Source organism: Onychomys torridus, chromosome 10 (assembly GCF_903995425.1).
Source record: "Onychomys torridus chromosome 10, mOncTor1.1, whole genome shotgun sequence".
Classification (NCBI taxonomy): domain Eukaryota; kingdom Metazoa; phylum Chordata; class Mammalia; order Rodentia; family Cricetidae; genus Onychomys; species Onychomys torridus.
This window is the reverse complement of record NC_050452.1, coordinates 21,743,964-21,752,708: the sequence shown is the minus strand read 5'-3', so window position 1 is coordinate 21,752,708 and position 8,745 is coordinate 21,743,964.

Below are 8,745 nucleotides of genomic sequence, written 5' to 3'. Positions count from 1 at the left end.
CTCTTTTCATTTCTGATTTTGTTAATTTGGATTCTCTCTCTCTTTCTCTCTCTCTCTCTCTCTCTCTCTCTCTGCCTTTTGGTTAATTTGGATAGGGGTTTGTCTCTTTTGTTGATTTTTTCAAAGAACTAACTCTTTGTTTCATTGATTCTCTTTGCATTGTTCTCTTTGTTTCTATTTCATTGATTTCAGCCCTCAATTTGATTATTTCCTGGCATATATTCCTCCTGGGTGAGTTTGTTTCTTTTTGTTATAGAACTTTCATGTGTACTGTTAAGTCATTAGTGTGAGATTTCTCCAACTTCTTTATGTGTGCATTTAGGGCTGTGAATTTTCCTCTTAGCACTGCTTTCATAGTGTCCCATAAGTTTGAGTATGTTGTACTTTCATTTCCATTGAATTATAGGAAATCTTTAATTTCTTTCTTTATTTCTTCCTTGAACCATTGGTGCTTCAATTGGGCATTATTCAGTTTCCATGAAATCGTAAGTTTTCTATAATTTTTGTTGTTGTTGAAATCTAACTTTAAGGCATGAGGTCCAATAAAATACAGGAGGTTATTTCAATGTTTTTGTATCTGTTGAGATTTGCTTTGTGACCAGGCATGTGGTCAATTTTTTAGAAGGTTCCATGGGGTGCTTAGAAGATGTATATTCTTTTGTGTTAGGGTGAAATGTTCTGTAGCTATCTATTAAGTCCATTTTGAGTCATAACATCTGTTAGACCCTTTATTTCTCTGTTAAGTTTCAGTCTGGAAGATCTGTCCATTGGTAAGAGTGGTGTGTTGAAATCTCCTGCTACTACTCTGTCAGGTTTGATGTGCGATTTAAACTTTAGTGATGTTTCTTTTACAAATGTGAGTGCCTTTGTATCTAGGGCATAAATGTTCAGAATTGAGAATTCATCTTGGTGGATTTACCCTGTGATAAATATGTAATGTCCTTCCCAATCTCTTTTGATTGATTTTGGTTTGAAGTCTATTTTATTAGATATTAGGATAGCTACACCAGTGTGTTTCTTAAGTCCATTTGATTGGAAAGCCTTTTACCAGTCTTTTACTCTGAGGTAGTATCTGTCTTTGAAGCTGAGGTGTGTTTCTTGTATGCAGCTGAAATATGGATCCTGCCTTCATTTCCATTCTGTTAGCCTGTGTCTTTTTATAGATTAATTGAATCCATTGATATTGATGGATATTAATGACCAGTGATTGCTAATTCCTGTTATTTTTGGTGGTAGTTTTATGTTTCCCTTCTTTGGTATTTTTTGGTGTGGGATTATCTATTGCCTGAGTTTTCATGGGTGTGTCTAATTTCCTTGGGTTGGATTTTTCTTTCCTGTGCTTTCTTTAGGGCTGGATTTATGGATAGGTATTATTTAAATCTGGTTTTATCATGGAATATTTTGTTTACTCCATCTATGGTGATAGAGAGTTTTGCTGGGTATAATAGTCTGTGTTGGCATCCATGGTCTCTTAGTGACCGCATAACATTTGTCCAGGATCTTCTAACTTTCATGGTCTCCATTGAAAAGTCTGGTGTTATTCTGATGTCTCAATTTCAATTTTCAAATCTTGAACTGTTTCTTCCATCTATTTAATTGCATTTTCTTGGTTTTCTTTGATTTCTTTCAATTATTTGTTTGTTTTTCTTCCATTTCTTTAAGGTAATTTTTCTTTTCCTCTTTAAGGGAATTTTTCATTTCCTCTTTAAGGCCCTCTATCATCTTTATAAAGTAATTTTTAAGATTAATTTCTTCTGCTTCTTCTGTGTTGGTATGTTCTGTTCTTGCCAGTATAGAACCACTAGGTTCTGATGGTGTCATGTAGGTCTTTATGTTGTTGCCTGTATTTTTGCACTGACATCTACTCATCTCTTCCTCTGTTTGGTGAAGGCAGTGTCTATGTCTGAGGGTGCCTCTCTTCTTCCATTTGATAGTCTTGGTCCACTGGAAGTTCTTGGTCAAATCGGTGCTGATGGGCTCTGTTTCTCCAGGAGCAGTTTAGTCCAATCGGTGTTAGTGGGTTGTCTCAGGGAGCAGCTGTTCCCAATTGGTACAGAGTGAACTTAAGGCTCTGGTGGTTGTTGGTGTCATGTAGAATGGTTTTCTTGGTGAGGGGGCAGGGAAAGAGGCTACTGTCTGGTCCCTGGGGCTCCAATGGCTGTTTCCAGTTGGTGCAGGGTGGGCTTATGACTCCGGTGGTTGTTGGTGTTAAAGGGGCTGGTTTTCTTGGTGAGAGAGCAGGGAAAGGCAGCTGCCCGGTCCTTGGGGTTCCAATGGCTGGAGGGAGGGGCACATAATGTGCCCTTGGGGCCTAGAGGCTAGAGACCTTGTCTACAAGTCCAGAGATGGGGCCTTACCTGTTTCCAGTCAGTGTAGAGTGGGCTCATGACTCTGGTGACCTAGTTCAGTGGCTGGATATTGGTGGAAGTATTAAGGCAACTCCACGTGGTTAAAAGGGAGGTTTATTTTGTGGGGTAACTTTTTTCTCTTCCCCCACTATCTCTTTTCTGCATGTGTCTCTGCCCCAGGCCTGGGGTAAATCAACATTGTAGTTAGAGTGTGTACCATCTGGCACTCTGATCCAATGTCTTACTTTTAATTCTTTTACAACCAACCAAGACATCATGCAGACACATCCCAGTCTGTTCATCCATAAACTTGGACTTGAGTAAAATGCTCCCTAACTGACTATTAACATAAGCTGATGTCCTGAATAAAAATGTGTGGATAGCACACACATACCTCATTCAATGCAGACTACATCATCAACACATGTGAGCCACCATGACACTACTGCCATAATATGCCAAGGGCTCACTGAAATGTCCTATTGGTATGGGCAGACCATACCAAAAAAGGTTTCATACTGCACCCTGTAGCTGTCTGAGACAAGACCTTATTTTGACTTAAATTGACTTCTTTAGGAAGAAACAGTTCTCAACTGTAACTCAGGACATATCTTGTTCTCCAAGAATCTTGGACTAACCAAAATTTGGTCTTGTTCTGAGAAACTGACATCTGGACACATTATATCCTCCAAGATTCAGATGCTGATGATGACCTGACTATTAACCCAGGTGCAAGGCCATAAACAGACCTCAAAGGAAATTGGTAGCTCCTTGAACCCCATCTTCAAGGACATGTGGGCCATACTCTCTACCCAACTCAGGACAAAAATCCCACCATAAAGGAGCCAGGCCTTAAATGGACCAAACCTTACCTTAATGATCAAAGGAAATGGACACCCCAATAACCATGATCTGGTCTGAAGCCAAGCATTACCTTCATGTCAATTTATTTTGTTGGACAAACCATAGCCTCATTAGTGACCCAATCTATGCCATGATCACCAAGACAGTTGGAATCCTCACCAATGAGTGACATCAGATCATAAGACCATGAACTCTAATCAATAAGGAGTTGATCTGGAAGCTCCTTTTGATTCCACCTGGTTTGTGGGCTGCACCCACAATCCTCCCAAAACACGCAACATCATGGCTTTCAAGTAATCTGGACCACATATGAATGTCAAATGACAGGGACATACCTTGGGATCAAGGGTGTGTGGGCCACACCCAGGAAATCCTCTGTGTCCAGGTCTTAATCTTAAACAGATTAAGAACAGCAGTGGGACCTTGCATCTGACTTAGGACACACACTATTTCAGGAGGGTTCTATACACTAAAACACCATGAGGTGGCTGCCTGTAGGATGTTTTGGGCAAAAACCTTAAAATGACATCATTACCTGATTACCAGTACCCTGGGTCTAGATTAAATTTAATGTAAACTTTAATGTAACCCAAGGGAATGTGGGTTGCACCCTCTCTTTACATGACCCAGTACTATGTTCATGACAAGGGAGCCAGAAGCATATGCCATGGCCTCAAGTGGGGGAAGGACCCCTCTCTTTAATGATCAAAACCATGATCATGCCCTAATATCAAGAATGATTAGATGGCACATGGCCCTCTACTGACTTCACCTGATTTTTATTCCAGAAATGACTCTGTTCACCAAAAACCTTAAATGCATGAAGAACGCTTTCCAAGCTAATGACTAATTCCAAATTGATAGCAGTTTAAACTGGAGGCTCGCTTACTGCCAAGAAGCCTGTGTCACATTTAAATTCAAAGCTTATGGGCCATATCCTCTCTTCATGCAATGCAGGAGATATGCTCAACTCAGAGGACCCAGGACCACAAAACCTAGCCTTCATTAAATGAGATACACCAGAGAAAAATATGAGCAGATTTGGCATGATGAGTGTGTGGGCTGCACCCAGAAGCCATTATGTATACAGCTGTCTTCAAGAGATCCAAGACAAGTGATCTTGTGTGGGTTGGCCAACACCACAGCCTCTGAGGAATCTGGAACCACCACAATGACCAGAGTTGGTAGTGTGGTATGTGACATCACCCTCACAAATGTCCAGACTACAGACTAAACCCTCATGTCCTGACATCTCAGGTTTCCAAGCCTCTCATTGTTGACTTTTGCTCTCAACCTAACTGGATTAGAAATATCAAGTAACCCATTGGATTACAAAATGTCATGAACCAGGAGTACAGACACAATTTTAATAAAAATGTATAATGGAAAACCCAGAACCTTTTCCTCTGAAGACATGTTGGCCTCATGGAGGCTTATTGGCATGTTCAAAGATTAGACACGTATTCCAGTGACTTCCATAAACCCTCTCCAGAGCCTACCTACAAGAAGCCAGAATTACAACTTGATCTCTATAACATCTCTTATACAGATCTAAAGCCTCATAGACATCAGTCTTATTGTATATGTCTTGCCCTAACATTATATATATAGTTTTCAATAAATATAAGGTTATCTACTACATGGTTTATCTTTAAATATTTACTTTTGGGTTTTTTTCCTGTATTTCTAACTATGCTCCCTTATCATGAGCATAGTACTGGGTGCTATGAATATGAATATAAAGAGAGGTGCAGCCCACACACCCTTGGGTTACATTAAATATATTGAAATATTTAAGAACTGGCTGTGATGGTTACTCACAAACAAGAAATATAGGTAGCTCCATGTATATAACACATATCTATATGCTCAGATCTCATCCTGAAGATTGGTGCACTTCTGTTCATGGTTTGTATCTTTGCCATTTGTTGGATTCTTTCAAAAAAATAAAGTAAAAAGCTAGTGAAAGTCTCCAAGTAGGTAGGAACCCTCACCTAGTTATAAAATCATTGGGATAAAATTTCTAAATTGGAGGGACAGATCCAATCCAGTGAGGAAATCAGATTAGCACCCATTTTTAGAGAGTTTCTGATGAAGGTCTGAGAGGCAGAGGAGTGAGAGAAGGCTCAGTGTGGATCACAGGACACCAGGAATCTGGAAATTGTCTTCCAGTGAGACTCCATAGGAAGATGAATGGACCCCCACTAATATCCTCTGCATAGTGTCACAACACAGTCAGGGACAGGCTCATGTACAAGGAACAGTAAAATGTGCTGTGCTCCTTCAATTAGAGAACCAGAGGCTTGGGAACATAAAGAACTTGTTTATAGTATTGCATGTTAAGTTCCATCTAGTACATTGAGTGCCCAAATCATACAAGAATTCTTAAAATGTGGTTTTCAATATCCAGAACATCCAACTCTTTAGTTAATCATCATTTTGTCCATTTCTAATATCTTTTTAAACCAGGTATTACTACATGGGCAGTCCTGGGCTTGAACTCACACCACTCTTCCATTCTCTCTCCCTCAAGTGATGAGACTCAAGGACCACCATCCTGGCTCTGTTCCCACCATCTACAATTAGAGCCACAGCTGCAGATGGAAGCACATGAGCACACAAGGCTTGCACTCTTCTCCCCTGACCTCAGTGCTAAAGGGTTCTGCTGTGATGGGGGATCAACAACAAGTAGAATACACATCATTACATCAGAAATCAGGCTCCTCTGCCTACCTGCCTAAGGTTACACTGAAGAGCACCACCAGTGTTGGACACACTAGGAGAAGCATCCAAAAAAGAATATTCACTACAATTTCATATAAAAGTTAATAAAAATTAATAACTTATGCAGTTCTGCTTTACATAGGAAACAGCTCTTAATTTTGTAAAATTCATCTTCTTCCCTGTGTGTTTCAGTCCCTATACTGATTCTTCAAGGAAGGGTGGGTGGCCTTTATTTGTAATTTTGTAAATCTCATCAGCCAGAGCATATGGATGGCTTATTAGAACACTGTGGTGTTGTCTTTCTGCTCTTTCTGCCCTAAGGATGTTTCACTTGAACAAATACAGTGTCACTAGTACACGTCAGCGCTGACATGTTATGCTCTGTCCTGTAAGAGCCACAGAGTAGATAGAAAAATTAATCTTCTTAAAACTAAGTAACTGAGTCCCAGGACATTCCATTATTTATGTTTTATTTAGGTACCAGGTACTTCATAGTTAAGGTATTTACTCCTCAAAATACAAAGAAAATGAAATGATAGATAACATTACCTTTTCCCCAAAGATGATGAAACATTTTCAAAGACCTCATTAAGATACACAAGACAGCAGAAGGGAAAATATGGTTGAAAAGCATAAGAGAATAAACTGAGCCCACCCATCATCTACCTCTGCAGCCAAACTCTTACTCCACAGCACACGGAGCTGACTGAATTGCAGTGACAATGATTTCCATTGCATATTCAGTGACAGTGAATTCTCACACTTTTCCTTTAAAATAGAAGAAAGTTTCATACAGATTTTAACCACATTAAAAATGAAGTTTTAAATAATATATTTTAATTGTTTGAGAATTTCATATATAAACATAGTTTATTTTTTACATAGTCCATTTCATTTCCTCAAATCCTGACTTATCTCACACTCAACTGCACCAGTATGGTAGGTTTTTTTGGGGGGGGAGGTAACCTACATAAGACAACATTTCACGCCCATTCCCTCAAGTGTGTAGGGCTATCCAACAAGTTTTGCTCAACCGACCATTGCATCATCACATTAAGGAAAACTGACTCTTCCTCCTGTAGAAGCCACCAACTGTCAACAGCTTCTCAGTTAGGGGAGGGGCTAGTGAGCTCCTTTCTGTTCCATGCTAGAATACTGACTGGCTTCATCATAGAGTTCCTGAATGCAGCAGGACTGTCATGTAAAGTAGACAGTGCTTTATTGCAATTCCATAACCTTTGGATCTTAAAATCTGTACACCACTCTTTGGGAATGGTCTCTGAGAATCAGAGGAAGGTATAACATAAATATCACATTTAAGCCTGTGAATTCCACATCTCTGAATTTTGACAGTTTCTAGTGTGACACTCAGCTTCCTGCATTAAGAGTCTTCTGAGGAGGACTGAGCTCACTAAACTATGAGTATAGAGATGTGAATTCAGAGGGCAGTGTGATCTGACTGTTTAATATAGTAGTTGTGGTAGGCTCACCCTGGGGGCCTGTGAGTTTGCCAGCCACAGGTACCATACTAGATTTACACTGTGACGCATGCTTTTATTCTCGTAGGTTGGATTTTAGTTCAAATGAGAATGTAGCTGTTTTTCATAAGCATGGGTCCATAAGCTCCTATGCTTGATTAGGTCACAGAGGGCAAAACTGTGTGGGAAGGAATAGGAGGTGTGGCCTTGTAGGAAGAGGTGTGTCACTAGAGATGAACTTTGAGGCAGACTTCTCTCTGATTCATGCTTGTTATCCCAAGATGTGAACTCTCAACTGCTACTCCAGCACCATACATGCCAGTCAGTTGCCGTGATCTCTGCCATGCTGGCCATGGACTCATTGTCTGAATCTGTAAGGCCATAATAACTTTTTCTTCTATGAGTTTCTTTGGCCATTGTGTCTCATCACAATACCAAGTAAATAAGACAGTCTTACCCATGACATTCATGCCACTATTACACCAATAGGTATTTGTTGCAACACTGGTTGCAATTTATAGCTCACAGGAATACAACTGGAGGAAAGTCCTACTGGTCCCTTCCATGAACCTAAATAGAGCATTTTTTTTTTTTGGTTTTTTGAGACAGGGTTTCTCTGTAGTTTTGGAGGCTGTCCTGGAACTCACTTTGTAGACCAGGCCAGCCTCGAACTCACAGAGATCCACCTGCCTCTGCCTCCCTAGTGCTGGGATTACAGGCGTGCGCCACCACAGCCCGGCGAGCATTTCTATAGTATAAATATAGTCAATGTGGAAAAAATACCTTTTCATGACACATTTGATTTCTCTGTGTCCTGTGACTAATGCCTGTAGTGTTTCCAGCAGTGGGGTCTTAACCTCAACTTCTGGTGCACCACTAAGGCCAATCAATAGTTTGTAATACTGAACTTTTAAAGTCAATAACTATAGTAGTAAAATTTAGGTAGTATAGAAAAATATCAGCCTAACTCGGGAAATGTTGGAGCCAAGGTGAAAACTATTTTCTACCCTCTACCCCAGGTCAATATTTCAAAATAAAGTTATGAGATTATATATGAGTATGTGTTTCAATAAATCATACATGAAAAATTTACCAAAAAATAATAAATAAAAGGAAAAAGAGAAAGAAGAAAATGTACTTTCTCAGTTCTGTGGGTGCAAAGATACAGAGCAAGATGGCCTCGTCTAGAATCTGGATTCTCAGATAAATTGCTGCTGTCCTCTCACATGGTAAATGATAGAGCAGAAGTGAGAGATAAACACTATGTTATTACAAGGCACTAAGGTGACAAATTCACCCCAATATGCCCTTATTTGCAATGACATCAGTTC